The sequence below is a fragment of the Coturnix japonica genome, chromosome 2 (genome assembly GCF_001577835.2).
Source record: "Coturnix japonica isolate 7356 chromosome 2, Coturnix japonica 2.1, whole genome shotgun sequence".
Lineage (NCBI taxonomy): Eukaryota > Metazoa > Chordata > Aves > Galliformes > Phasianidae > Coturnix > Coturnix japonica.
This window is the reverse complement of record NC_029517.1, coordinates 23,216,975-23,242,497: the sequence shown is the minus strand read 5'-3', so window position 1 is coordinate 23,242,497 and position 25,523 is coordinate 23,216,975. Positions and strand designations below refer to the sequence as shown.

Below are 25,523 nucleotides of genomic sequence, written 5' to 3'. Positions count from 1 at the left end.
TTTTCCAGAACGGTTTTAAAATCAACACAAAATATGCTGACATTTCTACATACTGGGTTATACTGATAAAAAAGTTATTAATGAAATTGAAACTTAAAAATAATTTCTCTGTGATTGTATTTATTATTTGCTAGACAGAAAACTTCATTCCAGCCCATAGCTATCAGCACATCCAGAAAATTTACTATTGATCTGGTATATACTTATAATTTTATTTAAGTACTAATCTGTGGTAAACTTCACCAAGGTAATTCCACTGAGCTTAACCTTAGTCAAATTACCTAAAATGTGATGAGCCTGGATCTGCTAGTGATTAACACAGCTTAGTACTGTATCTTGGTAGGGAGTATTTACATGTTACTATAACTGAGTTCTCAGGTTAGATATTTCTGTGACTTGAAATGTTAACATTTTTAGAAGAGCATTTTGCCGTCTTTTCCTTTTCAGTTTTATTTAGATGACAGAAGGAAATTCTCAAAATGAAGGCTAATGTACAAGAATAATTTCTCAAAAAGCAAGGAACAGCAGCTATTTAAAACAAATGAACATGTAACAAGCTTACATCACTATAACAGCAGGATACAGAAGAAAAATGTAAAAATAGCCACTTCAAAAAAACTGTTTATTAAAGCCCTCATCTCCACAGCAGGAAACAAAAAGAAAAATACTGAAACAGCAACCTTAAAAATGATTTATTAAAAAAATGCATCACCAGAGATGTACAGAAATAAAACAGTTTTCCAACCATCTTAAAATATTTTCATCCAACTATGCCCCAGCAGGAAATGCTATAAAAATAAAATTTCCACTGTGCAAAAATAAATAAATAAAATTCTTTCAAAACAAGGTAAAATAAGCCCTTTTAAGAAGATTTTACAAAGCTTACATTGCGTAGTGAAGACAAAGGCTTCATAATGCATAATTTTTGTACTGTCCCATTCAACAACCATGTTTGGCCTGCATTTTAGCAAAAAAAATGTGAGAGACCCCTGCTACACCAAATTTAAACTTCAGTGATCTCACCATCTTTCATAAGTGATTCCACAATATGGTATCTTAAGTTATCTTATAATATTTCTTGCAAGCATGTTTTCAAGAATGATGGAACTTTTCTGAAAGTTTCTTTTCCAACTCAGTCATGATTTCTACTGGGAATACAGTGTATTCAGTTGCCCTTGAATATGAATGTGGCATTCAATACTGAATGTAAGCACATTTCTTTTAAAGAAGCCAGTGACTGTCTAATTATCAGATAGGAGTATCCCAGGACCTAGACTGTACTATTACAGTATTGTGTTATATCACTGACTTCACTGAGGCTGATACTAACATACAGCAGTAAATGTGACTGCAGAATCAACCTTTTCCTTACATACTTAGCATTGTCATTGACTTCAAGCTTGGATATAAATGTTACTCTAATACCTCATGCTTTACTGATTTTTACAATTAAGAAACAGCAAACTACTATTTCACCACATGAAAATTAAGCACTTAGGATCTCTATTAGAGGCCACAGCTTCCTGCCCACAGATAGTGAGCCTCATCGTTATGAATACTCCAGCTCTAAGTTTTTCACCAAGATTTTCATCCCGCCAGTGCAAAATAGGTTTTTCAGCCCAGATGATTCCTGCATTACCTAGACTGCCTGAAGTCTCCTCTGCATTAAGAAATGAAGCAGCAAGAGATGCAGTGTTTCTGATGTTTTCCAGAAGACATAAATCAGTTCCTGGTGCTGTAAAAATCAGAAAAGCTAGACTTCACGACATCTTCCAGTAGTATTCACTTCTACTCCAATATCTGGCAACCCTTATGTGATAGCCTGGACATCTTCGTCTTACATTAATTCTAGGTTTCCCTGCCTTTCCTCATATGGACCATGAAAAGTCAAGCCCTGGCCTCTCATTCTTAATGTGGCCCTGACAACTTTGACCACAATGATAAAGAGCTCTGGTCTGTTTTTCTGCTGGAGAAGTGACCATAAATTAATTTATGATCTTATCACTAATTATAAGCTGAACCTGCTAAGTGGTATTATTGTAATAATAGGTAAGAAAATGTCCCATTATACAATTAAACACCTCCACAAATATAAATGTATGTGTGTATACATAGATACAAAGAAACTAAAAGAAGAATAGATCTCATGTTGTAGTTTTTGTAACATATATGTCCATCAAATTAAAATATTTGACTACTTTAGAGAAAGCTGAAATAAATACAGTGAACCTCTTAGGGTCTGCCTGCACACAAAATTCAAGTTTATCTCTGATTTGCATGAAAAAGACCTCAGCATCAATGGTGGCCCCACCAACATTCCATTACATGTTGTTGCCATGTGACAGATGACTGCAGAGGGATTGTCTGACAAAATGGGATTTGATGTAGAATTGTGTTTGGAGCAAAGATGTGTAACTGAATTCCAACACACAGAAAAAAATGATTAACCGTGTAAGCAATGTTTTCCTAGCAATTACACCATCATAGCATCTGTGAAACAGTGGGTTACCCCTGCTGGTTCAGATTTTTGCAAGTGCTGCTCTTGTTCATTACCAGTGAGAATGCATAGCTAGTGGTGGTGACCGTGTTGAAAAACAGTGTTTTGTAGTTAAGAATGTGCTTTAGAATCACAGAATTGATCTGTGATTCTGTGATTTAGCAAGCAGCACAAGGGTTTTGTATCCACTGTGTTTTAATGGAAAAGGAGGCATTACTTTCAGAGTAACCCACACTCGCTAATCCAAAAGAAATTCACAAATACATTCAAAGCCCATACCTTGCCTGAAGCTTGTGAATGCCTCCAAGAGTTTGTCAGGTAACAGATGTTGCAACAGTCTTTTCTTTGTAGATCATGTTGGAGCAAAAGTGATCTTCTCGATGAAGTGAAATGACGATCCACACGAGTTGTATTTGTATGATCACGATTCAAAAAATTCAGCACAAACAAAGCCTTACATAATCTTTCTTGTGGTGTGTCTCCCATATTCCCCCTTTTTTGTTTAATAAGAATGGATTTCAATGTTTGATGAGTGTGCTCAATGATAGCTTGTCCAGTGGGAGAATGAGGGATGCCTAGCTGGAAGTTATTCATTCTAATTCTGGGAAACAGAGACTTAGCATCAGTTATGGGGTGGTTACTTTAACAACAATTTCATGAGGAATTTTTTCTTGAAAATTAGTCACTTAGCGATATTGTAGAAAATAGCAGCAGAGTTGATAACATCTCCTTAGAAATACTATTTTACATGGGACCAGAAGAAAGCTAGGACCTTCAGGCCATCTGATGATTTGGATTATGATAGCATCACATGAAGAGAGAAACAATTTTTGAGATGGTGTAAATTCCTTCTTCTTTTTTTTATTTTTTTTTATTTTTTTATTATTTTTTATTTTTTTCCCAGATAGCCTGCTGTATACACAGGCTTCAATAAATAGCAATTCCAACTGATTTCTGAAAACTATTTCTTATCACTCACATATTCTGTTTTCAAAGATTTTGAGTTAATGTGAAAATGTCTGTAGTGACACTGAACCCTATGACTTACAATATTAGCTATGGATCTTTTCTCCGAGTAGATTTATATCAGTACTAGGATTTAGCACTGTAACTTTTACTAAGGATACTAAGGGTGGTTACACATAGCATTAGGTGGATTCAGTTAAAAAAAGACCTCCTCATTGCTCCAGTAATTTCCTATTCATAAATCAAGTATATATCTGCCTATCATACTACTGCAAGAAACGGATAGGTGATTACTAAAGTAATATTTAAATGGATATAATCTACATAAAATACTAAGATCTGAGCCATTAAGAGAAGAAAAAAGTCATACAGTTTCAGGTATTTCAAACTTCATTTCATATCTCACTGAAAATAGTGGACATACCCTTTTGTTGTATATCTCCCCTGCTTTGTGCAGTACTGAATACTCTTTACCACAGTGATTATGGAAACAGAAAATGTAGTAGTTCATAGTTTCTTATTACTGTTGAATTTTTTAATAACAGCATTCAGGAGATATTATTGTTCTCCTTTTAAAGGAAAATTCTTTCTCAGACATATTAAGAATCATTTATTTGAGAAGTTTAATAAGATTCCTATATAAAGAAGTTCTTATATTAATGTGTGTATTTTATGCCACTTCAGCTTAGTTCTATCTTTAATTTCATATAAGCTATTTGGAGTTGATTAACTAGCATATAATCTCTGTCAGCCAAATACATGAAAAGTTGGTGGTGTATTTTTAATCATCTATATTCAGAGCTAGAAATTAATTTTACTTTGATTTTTTTTAAAACATCTCCTGATTAAAACTTAAGCAGTCAAACATTTCAGGCATTTAACTTCAATGTTGTGTCCTCCTCTATCAGAACAAAATTGAGCATTTTCCTATACACAATAGAGGAAAAAAAGCAATTACTATCAATCAGTGACTAAGCAACAGATTGGAGTATTTAGAAAGACTCATTCATACACAGATTTGCAGTAGTGTTCAGCTCTTCTGATTAGATTCCATAGATTTTAAATTGTAGCTAATTAGGCTGTCATAGGTTCATTAATGGCTCTACTGATTCAGCACTCCCTCACCTGCATGCATATTAAAGCTCATTAGCTCCCTTGTCTGAAATACCACCTGCATTAATTGCTGCTGATGCACTAGGACTCTTCAGAAGGCTCTTCTGACAACTAGTCTACCTGCTTGTAATACCCATTGCCCCCAGAGCTCTTCGGGAGAGTTAGCACATAAAGTTCACAGTGTTTTACACATTGTAATGCTGCAGCTGTTGTGAGGGCAGTCAAGCCTGTTTTCTACTTAACAGCAGGAAATAAATAATTAGCAATGTCTATACTGTAATGCTAACCACAGGAGCAGTTTATTTTCTCTGGAGTCTCACTACTGTAAGCTACCTAACAATTTCATGTACTAACAAAGTGCTAGGGGAGATCCAAAGACATAAATAACCTATTATGACCAGGAGGAATAGATGACCTGAAGTTGAATGACTCATGTTCTCTAATCTCTTTAGGTTAAATGGTTGATTAGTTACTTAACGCAAGGGCAGCGGACCAGGCCTGTGACATGGGTAGTTCTCACTAAACTAGCAGTCCTTTGTTTTATGTAGATGTTCTTACAGAGATCCAGGTGCTAGATTCACAGTTGAGTGACGGAGCAAAGCTGGAAGAAGCTGGAAGCTACTGAGGAAACCAGCTCTAAGAAACAATTCTTCTTGGCTGGTTTCCATGTGGAAACAGCCCTGTTAGTTAATGTGTGATGTAAATTCAAAGTGTTACTGACAGCAACTTGCCTTGCTGTAGCAGCGTTAAATTGTATAAATTGCCTTGTCTTCTTATAGAGAGTTTTGGGGTACTAACAGCAACTTTTCAAAGTGTCCCCAAGTAAAATTTTGTCTTCAATTTAATTGTGCTCAGAAATTTTTATTCTTTTCTCTTTGCATTTAAATATTTCTCATTGTAAAGTTATATTTAATATCTATATTTTCATATATACTTGTGCCATCAGTCCACCAAGATTCTTATTTTCTCCTTTCTTATAACTAGATTAATAGTAATACTTAGAAATGAAATAATTTTTAAAATATAAAAACAACAATAATTACATTTTTACATTTTCTTTCTTAGTAATTTTATACATACACTTATGCATCCATACTCAAGCATCTATATCCTCCTGGACTTATGTGCATATTACGAAGAACAAAGAATTCACAAAGTATTGCTTGACTTTCTGAATAATTTAGGTTCACCCTATGGGTATTCGGGTATTCTGTTTTTGAGATTGAACCATTATTGCATCTTTTTTTTTTTTTTTTTTTTTTTTTTTTTTACCTGAAGCTACTCAGAATCTTTCCTGAAATTTGAAATAGTTTAGAAAATTTTGAATAATATACTTGAAGAAAGAATAGTGCAAGTTTAGAAAACTCTCTGTTCTATACTCATAATCATATATTTACTATTCAAACTAACATTCCAGACTTACTTCTTCAACATGGAAAATAGTTGATGAAATGGAGAATCTGAGTGCAGTGAGAGTCCTTTTTCCATAGCAATTAATTTCAAGACATTGACCTAAATGATTGCCCCAAATAAAAAGAATACAGAAGGGGTTACAACTTTACAATAACTTTTTGAAGGTCTTCCTCCAACACTGAGCTCTTAACTATCCTTTTAAAAATAAATTATTGGGTAAAAAATAATAATAATAAAGTTAATTTGTGTCTTTTTCATCATTCTTTCTTCATTTCCTTTAAACAAGTTCTAGCACTGAGTAAGTTCTCAATTTACTCAAAAACAGGTGTTGCAATAGTAGAGACAGAACAGTTACAGCTTTCCCAGGTCTATTCCTCTTTTCACTGGAAGCAATCATTTAATGATGCACTCCTTTAAGTTCTGTTATAAAAGCATCAACATCCTGAATTTTTATTGTTGTTGTTTGTTTTGTACAAGCAGAAAAGAATGAACAAAATGTTACTTAGTTCAAGCTTTCTTAGTCTGCATTGGTCTGAGTCTTGACTGAGAGTGGGTTCAGAGACAACATTCATATTTATAAAAGTACTGTCACTATGATTAAAAATAAATGCTTCAGAAAATGTTCCAACCCATCAAATGTTCCTGTTAGTATAGCAGGAATCTAGATAAGCAAGTTGAGGTGTAGAGATAATAGTAAACTTTCCACTGAATTCTGATCAATACTTTGGTCTTGTGAGTCTGAACACAAGCCAGCCAAGAAAGAAACCACTGTATCAACAGCAGGTGGCTTAAAAATATCTTGTGTGTGAACTGAGGCACAGACAGATGGAATCAGCAGAGCAAACCCACTGATGATGTTTAGAGCCATTTTGGCAAGGTCCAAGATATGTCCCCTTCTTCCCACCTGTGTAGCTGCTGTCAGATGTCAGATCTGGAACAAGAAAATGAGAGTTCAGCTCCTTGCTTTATTGATCCCCTTTGGTTCTATAGAGCTCTAAGATGTGAAAGAAGTGGCTCAGACTACAGAACAGCACACAGAGCAGACTTTTATTCTTGTCAAGACAGTGGAGAGTGAGAAAATGACTCCTTATACTGTATTTGCATGTGCGCTTTTCTCATTCCTTCCGCTCTTCTGTCAATTAAATGCACTTGTGTACAGAAAACAATTTTTTCACTTTTCATCTTTAAACTTTTCTTTAATGCCTAGTGATATTCCAAAGGTAAAGCATGTTCACTAATTTCTCCAGGTGACATTTTTCATTTCAGTCTGTCATGGATAGACCTGTATTCAATTCTGTTGCATTACAGCAGGCTTCCCATAGGGGAAACATACAGATGCCTCCAACGCTACACAGGGAAAAACAAAATATATATTTTCTAAGCATATACAGGATTACATTATCACTCAGTACTGTACCAGGAAGGTGGATTTTTGGTAATATATTCCTTAGCCCATTAACAGATTACTACAAGCTATCTGATGTAAATTCTTTTCTGGACAAGCCACGTAAGTATTTATTCATGCTGAGTAGGATTATTTTCCTCCTCTCACATGCACACACACACAGACATCCTTGTGTTTTGCACAGGGATGGAAGAACAGCTGTAAGGATCAAAGCATTCATTTCTTCCCCAAACAGCTTTCTCTGAGCTCTCCAAAATAATGTTGAGTGAAAGAGAAAAATCAGAGTTGTACCTGACAGGGAAGATGCAGGTTTTCCTGACACTTTTTCCCCCCAAAAAATGCACACTAAAATCTCCCTCTAAGCACGATATCAGTTCTTGCTGTCTACTCACAGAGTCACAGAATGGAGTCACTGGCTACCAGCCAGCAAGGAAGGTGGTTTCCTGCCAGCTGCCTGCCCTGCCAATGCCAGAGCTTCTCTGCAGAGACAGTGAGGATGTGCATGATCTGCACCAATGATTTTGACATGTCCCTGTTTATGCAACTTACTGTGGGCCACAAGTTGCATCTCATCTGCACCAGGTAGTTCCGTCCAAAGTATCAACATCAAGAAATATTGTCAATGTTCATTACTGTCAATGGAAACTGCTTTTGGATTAGAACTCCAAACTGTGCACTCTATTGGAGGTGTATGTTTTTCTCCTTCATTATTCTTGGTATAGAAAAAGACTACAAAGATCCCTCATTTTAGTCTCTTTGTTCAGATAGCATATCTAAAACAAAGCATAGTTTATACAGTTAGGTATGAAATACAAACTAGCTTTGATGAGCATAACACTTCTCTGCTTACATTAAGTAGCCAAAAAATGCCCACGCTTTTCATTTCTTAAGATGTTTTGTCCATTTATCTTTGAAACTGCAATGTTAGCAGAAAAAGATCCTCTCAAGTTGTTGCTGCAAAGTCTTTTATTAGTCATACAAAAAGGAGTGCACTGTGCCTTTGAGACCTTAAAGAAACCCAACAGAAAGGACAGGCCTTTGAAGTCTAAAAAACATGTATAATCTACTTTCACTTAGTCTAACAGAAGAACCACATTTACCATGCTCATGTCATTATGGATTTTAGTTTTTTGTTCTGAGTACAAGGTGTATGATAGTCTGGAGATTATCAATTTGGGATACATTTGAAAGTTGACTTTGATCTCCTTAAAGCTATCAATCTCAGCTTTGGAAGGAACAAAGAGATAAGAGAAACTAGAAACTTAATTTGCATCCGATACCTCTGGAAAAAAGCAGTGAAAGCAGAGAACTAAATAACCAGAAAGCCAAAAGTCTTGCACTATTCACCGCAGGGTCTTTGTAAAATTGCTTGTTTTATAGCTAGAGCGACATTCAACAGACTGTAGTGAGATAAAACACAGTAACTCAATTATAGCCATGGGCAGCTGTATTCTTTATAAGGCTCGTAAAACAAGGATTTGTTTTTAATGATGAACTAGAACCTGTGTCTTCTGTAAGATATAAGCCAGAAGCCACACAACAGGGGCATTTATTTAGACTTCAGAAAGAACTCAGATAAAAACTAGATGTTAATTATAAAAGAGAATACAGGAATAACACTGTTAAGAGCCCTGTTTGAAAGTCTGTTTTGATTATTTTTCCTTTGAATCAATTTCATCCACTCTCTTATCACATCACACCACATCTTCACCAATGATTCAAGTCTCGCCACCTCACAAATACTGCATAGCTTTCTTCCCATTATCAATATGAATGAAGTGCCCTACCAGGATAGGTTAGAAAAGCCATTGACCTTTCCTCGTGTAATTGTTTCCTGAAAAAATACTTCTCTTGTGTTGTCTGCAAGGAAATGACCAGGTCAACATACACTTCTTCAACCTTGCCAACTCTAACATAAAAAAATAACAGTGTGTGCATCGGAAAACAATGCCAAATACCTAGCACGGCTGAATGCTTTACTGCACACAATTCTCCCCTGAAGAATAAATAAAAGACATTTGAAGGAGATGCCAGAAGTGTCATTTAATACAAGGGGGTGGGCAACTTTTCCTGTAAGGCACTCATCAAAGACTTTAAATGATCGACTGCCTACAAAACATACTCCACATAACTGAGAGAATAGAGAGAGCTCTTGGGATAGTTTGTAGGTGGATATACATCACCAGCAAACTTACAGTCCCTCACTGGGAGAGGATTAGAGCAGTTCTTGGGTGATCTGGCATAGCCAGCCTACTATACCACCTTTGCTCCAGTCACTTCCTAATGCATTTAGAAACTCAAACTGCCTTGTCATCCACAGCTCAAAAAGACAATCAGTACGAGTCTTTATTCCACTGTGTATGAAAATACCTGAGGTCAGAGCTATAGATGGCTGTGCCTGTATTTCTGCCAGGTGTTCTTATACTCTGATGATTTCAGTCTGAGAAACAGTGAATAGAAGTGAATAAACTCTCATCAGCTTAATTTAATTATCTTCTAAGATAATTGCTTACATGGATCAGAGGTCATGGACTGATGGTATAAAAGGACATAAAACACCAACTACAATCTCAATTATTCATTTTCTCATTGCAAAATTCTCATGGATAACCAATGGGGGCAAAATTTTATCCATTAAACTGAAAGTGTAAATCACAGTAGAAAAAATAGAAAAGGTCACATAAGGTTGTATGAGGTGTATTTTATAGTTAAGCTAAATAAAACAATTTGTCATGTATAACATGATCCATTCACTTAGCTGAGGCAATATATCTCACTTCATTCCTAGGCAACTGTTGGGATGAGAGATTGTTTATTTTACTTTTTCTTTTCCTTGTCTGTGTTGTTTTTATTTATTTATTTATTTATTTATTTATTTATTTTTACTTTATAATTTTAGACTGTTATTTAACTCAGATAATTCACATATTTTATGTAGCATTTACACAGTGAAATTTTTGTTTGAACCTAGTGACTTATTTGAAAGCAATGTAAGCTGTTGTGTGAAACAGAGATAGTTGAAGTGTACTGTTTTGAAGGGCAAAATCACATGACGAATGTGGAATTCTGTTAACTTTCTATATAAATGTTTTCTAAATTTATAAACAGCTCAACCTGACAGTCTTTTATTAATCTTTTGCATATTGACTGAACATCACAGTTTACAGAAATAAACACTGAGGCTATTTTTCTTCTTTTGTAATAATATAAATCAAAAGCAATTATGAAAAAGCTTACAATAGGTTTGCACCTCTAGAACTCAGCTGCTCTGTGGCTCATGTTGTCACTTTGTAGTATTCAAATCTGGATGGAAAATAGCACTGTGTTGTTAAAATATTATTATAGCAGTATGAACAAAATCAAGATTAACTGCAGAAAATTTAAGACCATTGTGGTTTCAGCAACATAGGGGATCTGAGAAGAGAAATTACAGCCAGATTCTTTGGGTAACTTTATAACAACTGAGAACCGTGTTGTCAGCCTTCTGAATTATGCTAAGGGTCTTTTCAGCAGTATATTTCACTTTTGACATAAATTATAATGTTTCATTCTCTTCTATTGTCCTTATTTTTGGTTTTAATAACATCAAGAGATACATGCTCTAGTTTCAACTCAGTTAAATTTTCTTGCTGAATTGTTTCTGATGAAATGTACAGAACCAGTTCGATAACACTACTGAAAGTAAGAGAACAAATACATGCATCAGTTATACTTCAATCAATGAAACATTTCTGTCAACTCTGTATTCTAATACCAGTTTTGGATTGCAGTGGAACAGTAAGAACACAGATGAAAAATAGCAAGATAATATTTTTTTAAAGAAAATAGAGACAGAATGGGGAACAAAATAGGAAAAAGACTGAGAAAATTCCTCCTTAAGAAAGAAGTCACTTTTCAGAGTCCTGATTCAAACCCAATGGAAGACAATGGAAAGCCTTGTAAGAGCATACAGATTGGCTTCAAATTAATGCTAGGTTTTGTCTTGAAAATGTAAGAGTTTCAGTCCATTGAATGTCCTTGTATTTCTGTTCTGTGGACATGTGCTTTATTTCTTTACTTGATACTGAAGACTTATCTGATATGCACAGTATTCGTGGTTATAAGAAGAAAAGAAAAAAACTTGGAATTGCTGACAGACAAAAACAGTGAGTTACAGGCTTCCTTTCTGACTGGAATAAATATGGGATAAATGTGGGGTTACTTCCATTGGTGACTAAAGTACTTGATTCTGATTAGTTTATTCATCTTTCCTGACCTTTTTTTTTCCCTTTTTTTTTTTCTTCTTTTTTTAATTATTTTTACGTCTTGTTTTTCAATATGCTTCTCTCCTTAAGCTTCAGTACACCAGAGCTGAACTAGCTCAGCAGGCAGCCTTTTAGTCTGGACAATCATAGAAACAGGAAGGATGCACTGCACCAGAAAATTAGGTGAGCTTTATTCATACCCCCTGTAATAAAATAGATTACTCTCCACAGGGACTAAAATGTGTGGACCAGACCTCCCAGAATAAAAGCACATGCATCTCCAATAGGAATTAAATATTCTCCTTCAGGGAAACTCCCACTTTCCCAATTCTTTTGTCAAGGATGAAAAAATATATCACACAGATTTATTGAAACTAACTCTACGCTTGTACATAAGGAAAAGGAAAGGACAAAAAAGGTCATGCCTCTGCACTTGCCTTGCAGCAGCATTACCATACTTAGAGTTGTTAAGATTGCAAAGACTTCTGGGAGGTAATGCTGACATTAATTATCCTCATCAGACTGGGTCAGAAAAAGAAAATGGTTATGACCACTTAACCTGACATCTTCTAAGAAGACATTTAGGGCCAAATAAATCCCTTTTATTATCTTCACTGTTGCCTGGGAGCCAGGGAAAATATTGTTTAGTTATTACTAGAGATTTAACATAAGCTTTACATGGGATGCTATTATTGGACTACTTGTACAGAAATAATATACAGATTCAATAAGAGGCAGCCCTTGAAACTTAAGTTCCATAAAACTTCTGAAATAGTGTCAGTGATTTGGTTTGGTTCCCTTTTCTGTTTTATCAAAGCAGGCATTTCAAGAAATTAGGCATGTATAGGGAACTATTTTAGAAGCCTGAAATAGTATGTCAGATAACACACACTGAAAATGGAAACCAAAAAGCAAGAATTTACATTGTACCATGATATCCTACAGAACTAATTCTCAGCATTTCCCCATTGTTAATTGAGCTTAAAAGTTTGAAACTACATTTAATGAAAACATATTTTTGTTCTTAGCAATTTTTAAAATGCTGGTAAACAACGTGTCTCCAAAATACAGACTGGAGATTATTAATCATAAGAATCGCTGTTATTATAACATTAAAAATTATTTTTCTCATGGAACCATAGGCTCAAAAATCATCTCTAATTCCAGAAGGTAAACATGATATAAAAGAAATACTAATAGATGATGAAGAAGATAAAGATCAAAAGTTAAGGTACATTCCCAAAAGCCTGACAGATTGCACTGGAAGTTTAGCAATGCCACTTGAAATCATTTTTCCTTCTTTGAAGTCAGCACTTGTGAGACGTCATCATCTGCTGATTGTGACATCTCATGTGATCATACTCTGATTACTTCTTCCCTCCCCCATGTATCAATTCTCCCACCAAAATAAAATAAAATAAAATAATAATAATAATAATAATAATAATAATAATAATAATAATAATAATAATAATAAAAGCACTTATTGCTACTTTTTAGGGTTCGGTGATTTAGCAAACTATCTGTAGAATTATATGTTAGTGAAGAATGATTGATGCTCTCTATCTTTTGTGCTAATCCTCCATGGGACTGATGAAGTTGCTTTTTTCTTGGATGAAGTGGTTTTGTAGTCACATAGGTGAACTCAATGCTTAGATTTTCTACATAGCTGCTTTTATCAGCACAGTATCATTATTTCTTGGAAAAGTGGGATAATGTCATATTTTATTATTTCATCTGTATACAGCCTTCCTTCTGTCCCAAAATGTCATATCCTTCCCTAGCACCTGTAGTCTGAGCACTGTAACTGTTATTAAAAATAATAATAATAATAATAAACCTATATATCATATTAGTAGAAGCATTCATTTTAATGATCATAACAATTTACTATTATATTTATTATTATTTATTATGTTGTAAAAGCATAGGAAGACCACAGTGATGATGGGTCCTTTTTGCTGAATAATTAATAAACATCTAAAAGTTCATACAATTGTCACCATCCTCCTCATTTCTGTAGAATTATAAAACCTCTGTCACTAGACATGTCAGACAACTTCTAAGAAGCAATTTGCATGAGTGAGTTTGGGCTCTGTGAGACAGAGGAGCATGCAAAGTGGCAACTGTTTCTTCTTAGATTTTCAGCATATTTTCAGAAGAAGACAATAAGAATATATTACTGATAAAGATGCAACATTTCAGTGAGAATATGAGCTGAACCATTACATCTTTGTGGTTCATCCATCACTACGTGACACCTGACACCTTCATAAATCATCACTTATTTTTCTTACTTAATTTATGCATGTTTCTTTTTTCAGAGTAGCTGTTTATATTTTATTAGGGATGCTAATTTTCAAGAGTTTGCAAAAAGTGTCTTGCAGAAACAGAGTCAGACAAGATATCAGTAATGTGACATTCATAGCCTTTTATATAAAAGCTACTGAACGAGTAGCTTAGGTTCAAATAAGAGGAAATTAAAGTTGTGGCTAACTAGGCTTTTTGATTGTCTACGCAGAGTGTATTTATTGTCTCCATTCATTTCCCTGAGGGCAGCTTTCTTACAGTAGAGAAACCTATGCACACTTCTCATCCTGTTGCTAGCAGAAACTTAAGGGAAATTATATGCCTTGCACAGGCATAAAGGTTTCTGCAAGTCAGAATATATGTAATAGAGAAAACCTGAAGATATTTCTCAGAAGGCATACTCCATACATTTAGTGTATACTGCAGTAGACAATTAGGATATCTGTAGAGTCATAAAAATGACTATAACTAAAATCATTTGCGTTTATGATTTCCGATCTTAATATAAGTTTTACATCAGAGAATCATAGAATCACAGAATCGCAGAATGGCTTGGGTTAGAAGAGATCACAAGGATCATCAAGTTCCAAACCCCATGCTGCAGGCAGGGCCCCCAATCTTCATATCTAATACTAGACCAGGGCCCCATCCAACCTAGCTATGAACACCTCCAGGGACAGGGCGTCCACTTCCTCTTTGGTTAGCCTCATTGGCTCAAGTAATTAAAATTATGATGTCAATGATGTCTACAAGAAAAACCTGTTATTCTCATATAGAATCCACATGTGAATGGGTTGAAAACATTGGTATACTGCACAGGGATAAGGTATAATGATTTATAAAACTGTAGATACCATTTGATTCAACCAATGCTATTTTGCCAGCCATTTGGTGGAAATCAGAAGAGAAATAAAACCTGAAGACATCAAACTAGGAATTAACTTTTAGTCAGGAAAGGCACGCTGTGATTACCTGAGCAAAGTAAAATCCATCAGCATAAAACTATGCAGAAAAAAGTAAAATATGTTTCAAGGAGTATGGAGAAGAAGACACAATAACAAAAGCAGGAAAGAATTAGGAAGTCAGAGTATTGGCGATCTGGACTCCTTACAAGAAAATGTAATATAAAAGTAGAAAAAGTAAAGTTTTTAAATAAAAAAAGCAGAGGACCTGTCATTTTTCTCTCTTAAATTATTTACACATTTTAAAATAAGTTCAATCTAAGGTATCTTTTGCTAGGATTTCCAGCTATGGGCTACACAATCTTTTTGTAAGACAGTTCTGATTTAACAGCATGAAGAGGCTAACAAAAAGACATTTTGCCATGTTCACAGAAAGTTTATGTAATAATGGACAGTATTTCAAAAAAACTATAACAATGTATTAAGTCATTCACATGTTCTTGTGATAAAGGGAAAATACCCAATTTGATGCAACAGATTTTGTCACGTTCAAGTGGGCTCATATACTTAAAGAGTTTTACTGTAACCAATGAGAACTGTCAAGGCTAACTTCATAAATATTTTCATCAAAGAAACAGATTACGGTTTCCTCTGAATTGCAAGTGATAAATACATCATCTGTACAGCATCAGTGAATACCAAGGATATGAATAATTCAGTTGACCACAAACATGTTAAATTATAGAATAAATATACAGATTTCAAATTTTTGCAAGGAATCACTCATTATAACTGACTGTGTGAGTCTTTAATAGATGTCACTAAGAGGGAGAAAGGCTCAGCCTATTGACTGATCCCAGAAGGCAGTGACGTTCTCTTGACTTGTCTGCAGTGGTGTCTTCCTTCAAATTCCTTCTCTTTAAAGCCATTTTTGCAATATTTTCTTAATTTCAGGTGGACCTTGAGTGACTCTAGTCAAACATATCTTTTTTTTTTTTTTTTAACTGGTGTGACAGAAAAATGAAAAGTTGCTGACTCTCAGTTACAACTACTCAGTTTTTCAGTTCCCATCCTTCCAGTACTATCACAGAGCCTGGCCATGGTGTTTACATTCTGCTCCACTCTCTGTGCTGGATATCTTAGAGTCAGTACACAGAGTTCCTCTGGTGTTACTGAGAATGCAAGGTTTGAAAGCCTTACATTTCCTAGGGTACTGTCAGAGAACAAATTACATACATATTCACCACATTACAACCTGGTGATTTCCTCAATGCTATACTTTCTCTTAAGATGGGTTCATTGCACTAAGTCATCTCCACTAATTATTCTACATTATCCACTCCAAAACAACAATCACTCAAGATTCACAACATTTAGAAGGAACTGAGGAGATCACATGCATCCTCTTTTTATGAGGATTAGAGTTGTTGGCTCTTGGGCTGCTCACTATTTATGGGGTAAGATGACTGATACAAGGTCATAGTATTTAGCAAGACAGTGTTATCAGTCCTGTGTCAAGCCTCGGGCATAATGTCCAGGCTGAAAGAAGAAGTTGGTAGCAGCAGGGAGCACAATCTCACAGTACTTTAATGTACACTAAAGAACTTCCATGAATGCTGTGGCTTAGTTTTGAGCCTCACTTTAAAAAAAAATCAATATTTTTAAAGAGGTTCACACCACCATGCATTTTCATTACACCAGACTGATAAAATCACTACTATAATTTCCAAAATAATTATTTTTCCCCACCTCTCCTTTCTCCTACAGTTTAAAGGTAGTAGTAAACCTCAGTCTTCACATCCACAGAAGGAAGAGTTTAAAATGATAATAGTTGTCTCTTGCAGCTTAACCCACCAGGCAACTAAGAACCACACAGCCCTTTCCCAGTGGAAAGAATCCTTGAAAAAAAAAAAAAAAAGAAAAATAAAAAAAGAAAAAAAGGAAAAGAGAAAGAAAGAAAGAAAGAAAGAAAGAAAGAAAGAAAGAAAGAAAGAAAGAAAGAAAGAAAGAAAGAAAGAAAGAAAGAAAGAAAGAAAGGACAATTTACTAAGACAGAAATGGAAAAAAATATCAGTAATGATCATAAGATATACATTTTATATATGCCTTCATGTATCACTTTTTTTACAAAATAAGTGATGCACACAATTTTATAGTTTTTTCACAAGATGTCATATGTTATGGGATATCCCTTCGGTCAATTAGATCAGCTTTTCCCTCCCAGCTCCTTGCGTCCTCCTAACCCAACCGGTAGAACAGTACAAGAAGATGAAGAACTGAAACATCCTTGGCTTATACAGCACTTCAGAGCAACAACTAGAATACTGGTGCATTATCAACACTGCTTTTCTCCTAAAGACAAAACATAGCATCATACCAGACAGTATGAAGAAAATAAACTGTCTTAGGCAAGGCAAAAAGAATAAGGAGGAAAATGCAAATGAGCTGGCAGGAAAGTACATGATACTTGATCAATGCTTGCCATTTTCAGAGATGTTCTTTAGGGAAATTTTCCATTGCAGTGTCATATACCAAATGAAGTGAAACAAAATTAATACAAGATGTGCGCAACTAACAATGAGGTTTTAAGTGCTTCGTTGCTCTTCCCTGTCTACAACTACTCTTTAAACTGACTACATTTAGGGATGAATTGACATGCACTAGCTTCAAGCCTTTGGTATTTAAACTGCTTGTAATCTCAGGTGCACACATCACAACACTGATTTATTTCTAATCATTGTACATGTTGCAGTGCATTCATTGAACATAGAACATTGATATAAGTGTACAACGAAGAGCATTGTAATACTTTTACCACAAACTGTTATGTTAACATGACAGACTCTTTTGTTTTAAATCTTCTTTGTGATCTTTTTCCTCCTAACATGAGGAAGTAGTGAAGAAAGAGTAGGGGAAAATAATGTATTTGAGTGTAAAACCAGAGCTGCACATTCTTCATGCTCTGCTTTGCATAACTGACCAATCACCAGGTCAGGGCCAGCAACTGCATACAGACACCAATTTCATGAGCAGTAGAAATTATAAAATTTATTACCTCGTGGTGTTTGTTTATATATAGGCTCCGCTTTGTCTACACCTCCTTAAGCTATGCATAATATCATCCAATCACAGAGCAGGGGAGGTCCTGTCACATCACAGGAGTGTTCAGGATACACCTACTACAACATTTGAGAATTATATAGAATCACTACAAAGTATGTGAGAAGGAAAAGGAATAACATGCATTTAATCTGCAACTATCTACCTGACCAGATACAGAGAAAAAAAATAATTCAGATAAATGCCACAGAAGTTTATTATCTCAATGAAATTCAGCAGAGGATTCATAAAAAGAAAGAATAATTCCATCAAGAATTCATATAACTAATAAAAGTGATTATTTTTAAAATTAGAATATTGTGTCAAATGTAACATCTTAGTCACGATCCCTTACCCTTGTGGTTATTGCCTCCCTTGTTATACATGATGACAAGAGATTATGATAAAATATTGGGTAACAATGGAGTATTCTTCATACATTCCATCATACAAGGAGGTAGGCATTGTCTTTTGTGCGTGATATTAAAATACTTGACAGTCATTTTCTAGACTCTTAAGCACTAAGCACTAAGCCCTTTTTTTTTACTTTGTTGTTGTTGTTGTTGTTGTTGTTCCTTCTCTATATAATATTTTACTCATTTCCAGTTCCGCTTAGGAGCTACGTTAGTAATACTTTCTGCCTTAGATTAATTACCCTGATCTAATTCATTTAGTGCAGGACAGCTGTGGTACGTGGGTTGCCCACTGATGTATTGTGTTAAATGATGCCCATCTGTCATTGCAGCATATCAACATGGATTCAGTGTCATCCACTTCATTGGCTCTGCTGAGATGTAAAGTACGGCTACAATGTTTACCACTGTTGTTAATTTAATATCTACACCTTTAATAACCTGACTGCTGTCATTCGCCAAACAATGATGCATGATGGCCAATAAACAGCCAGATAGAAGGCATTAACTTGACAGAATAGCAGACCATTTGGTATAGTTAATTAGAGCACTTCTGGGCAAACTTGCTGTTGTAGAGTATTCTCATGTAAAGATGCTTTACTGAAAAGATCTCTTTTAACTGTGACTCTGACAAGTATGATTGCTACCTCATTCTCTTGACTCAGAAGTGGAGATTTCTGTAATAGCTATTTTATTTTATTTACCACTGATCAATCTTCTGCTTTTTCCTCTGTTTCCTGTCTCCTCGCCCTTCTTTTCCTCTTCCCACTAGTGAAAAACAAAGAAAAACAACAACAACAAAACAAACAAACAAAAAATTGAATAGACCACACTCAGCTGTACAATCTTACACCAGTCCAATGTTTGATAGGCATTTGGGTTTATCAGTAAAATACAAATATTGCACCCTTTAATAAACATAAAATAATAACTTATTCAAAGCATTCTATCTGTTGTGTTCTTTCTTTCTGAACAGAAAATGTAATTTCATGAAAAACTTAATTGACCAACAACACAAAAAATTCATATGGAAAAAAACCATTTTCTTAAACTATTTTCGTATATCTCTACAAACAGAAAACAGACACACATTCACCACACTGTAGTTAACATTTTCAGAGAGATGTGGAAACCTGCACAATTGCCTGCAGCTGGTAGTGTGTGATTAGTGTTTTAAAACTCTTGGCTGTATGCCTCAAGTAGATATTCAGTTTTGGAACTTGATTACCACAGATATATTGACTAACATATTTCAAGACTCCCGAAAAGCAATTTGGAATATTACTCTGAGAAGGACATTGTTGAGTCCTTCACAATATTTTTTTTTTTTTTTTTTTTTTCTTTTAGGAGGTCCTAAGCATGAAGAGGGCTTCAGTGGTCTCAGGACAAAATAAACAGTTATTTCCTGGATTTTTCAGTCAATTTGAAATCTCAAAACTCACCAGCAGACATCTCATCTTTCTACGTGTAAAACAGAGAATCTCCTACCTCAACTATTAAGACAGAAAATGGCTTAGAGGCCACAGCACATTCTGGTATCACTGATGGATTACATATGGGTTTAATCCTGAAAGCTGGTTGCTGAAGGTCTGTGTTAGGTGAGATGATACTCCTATTCCCAGACTTGGTTAAGAGCCTGGAGGTTTCTGTAGACAAATGTTAAGAGTCATGCACTGTAGTCAGCACTGCAGAAGAAGCAATATAGGTACAGTAAAATTGAGCTAATTTGACTACTTCCGCTGGATGGCTCATTTAGGATCATTTAGTTGGTTTAAGGTGCTTTTAAGAATGAATCAGAAACAAACATTGAAATTGTACCTGCAACATAAAGACCTGCATCAGGAAGGTTGTAAGGCAAAGGAGGCTTAGAAAGCACATAAAAAGTAGGAATCATGCCACTGTCAGAAGGAGCAGTGACATATTCCAAAAAGTATGTAACCGACCATACTCTTTAAAGGGTGCTCTGCAACACAGTTCAAAATTCAGAACAAATCTTAATTAAAATCAAAACTCTCATTTTGATTCCCCAAAATACTATCCAAGTTTATTTTTTAGGAAAATTCTTTAAGATATCAACATGAATTTTTAATATGTAGATTTTGAAAAGAGTCCTTCAAGATTTTTGATTAAAACTCTCAATTCAACAAAAACATTTTGTTGCAAATGATAATAAACAGCTATTATTTTAAAACATTCTACCTTTTCCTACCATACAAAGAAATCTTAGAAGCCATCAAACTCTGAATAATGGGGCTGCAAGGAACCTAATTCTGAACTGATGTAGATACTCCACACATAAAAACCTTTGCTGACTGCTATGAAATGCAGTCAGTTCTGAACACAGATAAACAGCTCCTCAGATACGGTACATTTAGAACAAAGCTGCTGAATCTCATTCTTCTCCCAGTCCATTTACATGTTGACAGTGACAAATTTGAATGGTTTTGAGAAGAAATATTGTCCCAAGTATTTCAGTTGTTAAATCCTTATGAAATGGCTCCCATCCTTTTTCAGCAAGCAGGAAACCACAGAAAAACTCCTCTGTTTGTGTGTGTGTACATCCATGTGCCTGCTTTTTCTACTTTTTCCTGGGACACTAAAATGAGGCAAAGAACAGATCATTTAAAAATAAAATTAAGTTCAGCGTAAAACAGGTTTATTTTTTCAAATATTATTCCTGAGATCTCACACAAAAAGATAACAAAATAAACAAAACCAAACCCAAAATGACAACAACAAAAACTACATATGTATTGACAGACAAATAAGACCTGGAAATAGACAATTATATTTTCCTAGACTCAATTTTTATCTTTTTCCTTTCCTTTTAGAGTAAGACCATACCTTGCTTAAGAAAAAAAAAACAAAGCTAAATGAGTCAATAGTAAATTTTACACACATTGTGAATTAAAACAAAGCTCATTGAGGCTATATCTCAGACAGAGTCCTTCCCCTCCTTCCTCCCATCCTCCCAGTTTTATGGTAGCATATAGGTCTTTCAGAATCAGGCAAAGAAAGCATGATTTACTTGACTAAGTCCAAATGTCCTTCAAAGATCGTAGATTTAGCCAAGATAGTTAAAGGCATCTTGGGTAGGATACATCTCATTTTAGAAAATATACCTAAAACAAGCCATTTGCTAGACAATATGAAGAAAACAGCAAACAGAAATTCTACCCCAGATTTCCTAAAATAATAATAATAAAAAGCACAAAGTGCTTGGATGCTGAGTTCTCAAAATAGCATACAGAATATTTATACAGTTTAAAGACAAATTACCTCTTTGGGACATTTTGGAAGTTGTCTCACTTTCATTTCTGTTTTGCCTAGAAAATCAATATTCATTCACCTTCTCATCTAGGTTGAGCTTGTGGAAGATTTTCATGTGAATATTTGCTTCTTTGTTTTGTTTACCTGATGGAATTAGAAACTGACAGGAACAGCATTGTCTGGCATATTCAAACTAGAACTGTTTAGGGATAGGGCTCAACATTCAGAACACAGTAACACAGGGAGAGAGATTATAACATCTAGAATAAGAGCTCCAGGTAGAAGCAGAGCAGGAAATAGTATTATGTAAAAAGTGGTCTTTTTTGTAACTAGTCAGAAGAATGAAGCAAAACCATGTAGAAATGATACATACACGTATGCCTGGGATGCATTCAAGATGTAAGCCAGCAAGTAAGCCATTTCCCAAAGGGACGATGACATGTTAAGATAACAATAAAAGACAATCATGGCAAAAACAGATCAGCAGTCTTCAAAAAACACTTAATTCAAACTGCAACCAGCATAGAAATGATTTAACAAAGTAATCAGTGCACAAAGCAACCATGTTTCAAACTGAGGCAAAAAGAATCTGGGATAGAGAAGATTAAAATAAGGAAGAAAAATAAATAAATACATAAATAAATAGATAGATAAATAAAGTGAAAAGAACACACCATGGCTACATTGAAAAGGGAAGCATCATTTTCATGTATGAATATTATGTTTTAATCAAAAACTAATATTTGTGAAACAGCAAAAGTGCATAAACCAGTACAAATAAACAAAGGCTGGAAATAATAAAATTGGTCCCAGCCATTAAGGGCTTTACCACTACATTCCAGTACTGGTAGCCAGAGTTAATGACCTGAATGATTTTAGCATGGATTTCATTAAATTTATTAACAGGGTTGCCAGACAAGAAATCTACCTAGGTTGTGTAATGGACTAAGAAAACTTTAACAAATTTAGAAATAAAGTTGTACATTACCATGGCATAGAAGTCCTAGGTGATGTTTCTTAAAACACAGACATAACACCATAATCCTTGTCTTTAGATCAGGTTTCCTCCTATCATTTGTCTGGGTTCAATGAATATGCAACATGACAAAGATTGTAATCCAAGAGCCCAGTTTGGGCTGATTACCAGTGAAACTCAGGATTGTTTTTAGATTCTCCTTATTGATTAGATTCTAAACATTAAAATATTTTCTACAAAACAATATGTCTTCTTCAGAGAGACATAAGGCCTCTCATGTCCACAGTGCAGAACATTTGCTCAAACCTCTACCAAGAACTGAGAGCTCTTTGTTCGGGACATTGAATCAAACAGAATAGTGTCACTGCAGTGAACAAGGATGTCTGTTGTTTTTTTTTCCTGTTTGCTTACAATATGCTGTTATGTTCATTTGAAATACAGTGTTTAAAGTGGGCAGTAGCAATGAAGTGGTTAAATGCAATTATGCAAACAGACTCAAGAAAATAGATGTAGATCCTGTTTTACCAAGCAAGATAATTGCTTGCTTCTTGTGTGTAATTTGAATGATATTTCTTCATGTCAATGAACTGCAAAACTTTGGAATTAGAGTAATATTGGTATTCTTTTCAGTTCAAAGATAAAATGTGTAAGGAAAGAACTACATGGAAAGGACTTTTTGTGACTTCAGTGAATTCTGGCTTTTAGTAGTTTCTGAAAAATGCTTCCTCTCAAAAAAAAAAAAAAGTCACCCTTGCTCATACATCTTATCTACTTTCAATTTAACACTGTACATCATAAAAGCAAGGACAATCTAAGGTTAAGAAAAGAAAGTTCTTTGCTTTCAGAAAGAGATCTGTGAACAGAGCAATATATCTTGAAAAGGCCAACTCCCTAATCAGAAGCAGCTGCAACAGAGCCATTGAGAGAAGGGAGAAACAATTTGAGAAACCAATGACACTTTTTAAAAATTATATACAGAGAAAAGTTCATTCCAGATTCTGTTGATCCATTAAAGTTTAAGATCAAATTTGCAGAGAGTCTGCTGGCTATGAGAATCTAATATATTCGAAATATTTTTCAGCTATTCACTCAGTAATAGTAATTCTTACTATGTTTCCTACAGAAACAATCACAAAAATAAATATATATATTTCAGCAACAAAACTTCTGATGTAACTATACAAGGGCATCTAGTCAGGCTTGCTGGAGGCTGGGGGCCTGAACAGCGTGCAGCTAGTTCCCTGATCACTATTCCCACAGTATAAATGTATATCTTGAACTTTACAGGTGCACAGTGGTAGCTCATTTGTTTCTTAGAGCAATAAAAACTGAATTTGTAGCAGAACAGTATCGGGTAGAATGAAAGTACAGCAAACCATAGTCTTGAACCTTTCAGCAGACAAAAGATTGGAACAAGATCCTTGGCTGCCCCTGTAGATGGATCTGTGCTGGAGTACTTACTAATCCGTCATTTCCAAATTTGCATTCACTCTTCTTCCTTCCAAACTTCACTAAGGCATTCTGAGTCTGCTGCTGGCCTGAGTTAACGAAGCAGTGGAAAGTATTTGTGGTATCAATCTGAGCGCTGTAATAGACCTAGCTATCAGCCCATGCAAAGAAGCTGATTGGCTGATTGTTGCAGAGGAAGCCAAATACATTGAGTTCACATTTTTTTTCACAGTGTTCTCACAATCAGACTCTTTGCATTCTTTTTCAGGAACAGAGTAGGAACAGCCTTTTAAAAAAAAAAACAAAAAAACCCAACAAAAGACAATATAGTAAATATTATGGATGGTGTGATAATTTTGGTGGATTTTACATAAAAGATTTTATTGTGCTATCTATAATTGTAACCACAGTCAATCTAATTCTGTGCAATCATAAAAATAAAAATATTTTATATAATATCCTTTGAATCAATTAATCTTTAGCGTAGAAATCCGATGACTTTTATGACAGTAAAGCTCCTACTGGCTTTCATGGGGCTAGAAGCCATGAATCAAGTCAAGAAACAACTAAAGACTGTTTATCTTTAGGTGGAGGCAAGTTATAACTGGTTTTCTGCTGGAGTCTGTCTTGGGACTGGTGTTCTTCACTATCTTCAAAAATGACTTGAACAGCTGGATTGAGTGCACTCTCAGCAAGTTTGCAGATGACACTAAGCTGAGAGGTGTAGTTAATACAACAGCAAGAAGGGAAGGCATCCTAAGGGACCCAGAAAAACTTGAGAAGTGGGCCCACATGAACTGAATTTGGTTCAACAAGGCCAAGTGCAAGGTGATGGATGTACTTGGGTAGAGTAGTTCCCAATATGGAATTTATACAGAATGGGAGAACTCATTGAGAGCAGCCTTACAGAAAACATATTGGGGGTTCTGGTGGATGAAAAGCATGGCACAAGCCAGCAGTTTGGACTTGCAGCCAAGAAGACTAACTGCATCCTGGGCTGCATTAAATTGGGGTTAACCAGCAGGGTGCAAGACTGTTTTTCTACTCTGCCCTTGTGAGGCCCTACCTGGAGTACTGTGTCCAGGTCTGGGGCTCCATGCAGCATCTGAAGGACCAAACTCAGATAGGTGAACGATCCAAATCCTTTATTGCATGTTCTAACATCCCTTAACATACACTTCCAAGTCCCCTCTTACAACTTTCAGGCCCCACTCTCCCCCCAGCATGTCAGCAGAGCACTTAGCAAGTCTCCTTCACGTCTAGACACCAACTGCCCATACAAGTGCTCATCCAATTAGAGCCACACCTTGCTTCCATTAACCCTCTTCTCCATTCAGGGTCATCATCAGGCTTAATCAGGAGATTATGCTCCCTACTTGATTTTTGCTCTTGTCTCCTGGAGACAGACATTGTTTTCAGTGTCCTTTTCCACACCCAGTCAAACTAGTTTTTCAGCCTCTATTATG

The 25,523-nt window shown here is 35.2% G+C and overlaps 1 long non-coding RNA gene across 1 annotated transcript; it reads right to left on the bottom strand.

Annotated features, from left to right (window-relative positions):
• Window positions 1-18,142: 18,142 nt before the first annotated feature.
• On the bottom strand, window positions 18,143-22,293 carry LOC107309096. The gene is made up of 2 exons (XR_004306413.1): window positions 21,642-22,293; window positions 18,143-20,958 (listed from the first exon to the last, which is right to left on the bottom strand). It is a non-coding gene; the product is annotated as an uncharacterized LOC107309096 (long non-coding RNA).
• Between the last annotated feature and the right edge of the window lie 3,230 nt (window positions 22,294-25,523).